The following is a 1861-nucleotide window of genomic DNA, read 5'->3' on the forward strand; positions in this document are numbered from 1 at the left end:
GGTATCCACTAGCCCTGCAAGGGCCCCCCATCAGCCCACTTTGCCTCCTCTAAAAACTAACACTGCGATTGCATCTATGCCCACACCACTTAGCGCCGACATTCCTTCATGAAAGAAAATGTCGGGCGCGACATTTCAGGACTGAGTGCCGTGCTGTGTCAATTACAAGGTAGGCCAAATGCCTCTAGCTGTTGCTCTTTAGAGCATGACTACATAATTGCTATCTCTGCCAAAGTCAATTCCACTTTTTGCATTCTTCCTGCCAGGTTGCGCCTACAGATCGGCGCTCTGGCACATGTCACACTAGTCAACAGCCTAAGCATGACCCTGAACTTAGTTGCTGCCCTATGACCTTTTGACTCAAGCGTCCTTACTCGAACCTTAGGCGCTGCCCAATCTAGCCTTTATTCTACTCTGGACTCAGTAGCTGCTACATTGCAACCAATGATACTCTTAGGATCGCCAATAGACCACAACTGATTGTGTCTGCCCTGATTTGTGTTGTGCCTTATGGTCGCCAATAGACCACAACTGATTGTGTCTGCCCTGATTTGTGTTGTGCCTTATGGTCGCCAATAGACCACAACTGATTGTGTCTACCCTGATTTGTGTTGTGCCTTATGGTCGCCAATAGACCACAACTGATTGTGTCTGCCCTGATTTGTGTTGTGCCTTATGGTCGCCAATAGACCACAACTGATTGTGTCTGCCCTGATTTGTGTTGTGCCTTTAGTCTTATGGCCCTTGCCTTTCACTGCCAATTTGATCTTAGGTGACCCCTGTCTATGTACATGGTTGTTGTGCCACCTAGCTCTTCTCTCTCACCTAGGTTACCAGGACTGTCATCATGCACGTCAGCGTACTCCTTCCATTACTCTACACACTATCCCTTCGACTCGCCCAAGTTCTCCAGCTACCTACGGTAACAACCTCCACACTCTGGGTTAAAATGGACCAGCCTTCTACCAGCATGGCATCCCCACGACCTCTCGTGTCACCTAGAATGAGCCCGGCAGCACCCGCTATAGGCCATACCAACCAATACCTCAACGACCCAGCTTTATGGTTGGATCACTTTGCTAGGAAACCTACACCTAACCAACCCTGCCCCCTCTCTCTTAGAAATAAGAGACTAGGCACCAGATTCCGCCTACGCCTACGCCACGTCCGTCACATCACCAGGAAACAAACCCCCCTCTCTCCTGGATCTCTGTCAACTGCCACCACATGCAAACCCACCACCACCGAGGTTAAACTGCCCATGTTCAAAGGTGCCCTTATTAATGCTAGATCCCTCACTGCACACGCACTTGACATAGCTGACCTCATCACCACGTCTGACCTTGACTTCATAGCTATCTCCGAAACATGGCTTCATGCCGCATCTGGCCCCTTACTAGCGTTAGCCCTACCGCCGAACTACGGCATCACACGATGTGACCGCTCCACCGCCTCTTCCAAAGGCGGCGGTGTGGCCTTCATCCATAAAAATACTCTTGACCTAAGAGTGTTACCTGATTCCAAACTCACATCAGCTGAATTGCTGTCTGTCAAACTAGCACTCACACCTAACCAAACAGCCACCATGCACCTAATCTATAGACCTCCAGGACCCGCACCAACCTTTGTCAGTGAAATCTCCACTCTCCTCCTCAACAATACAAAGAACAATTCGCAAACAATCATCCTAGGCGACCTTAACTTAGGTCTTGGTGACTTAAAAGATCCTGTGGCCTCTGACCTGGAGAACGCACTATCTGACCTCGGCCTTACCCTATACATCCAAGAGCCTACCCATATTAAAGGTAGAACACTTGACTGGGTAGCTGGCTCCAATTGCAATATCAAGGTCCTTAACAAT

Source organism: Ambystoma mexicanum, chromosome 4p (assembly GCF_040938575.1).
Source record: "Ambystoma mexicanum isolate Mex_15411 chromosome 4p, UKY_AmexF1_1, whole genome shotgun sequence".
In the NCBI taxonomy this organism is placed as follows: Eukaryota; Metazoa; Chordata; class Amphibia; order Caudata; family Ambystomatidae; genus Ambystoma; species Ambystoma mexicanum.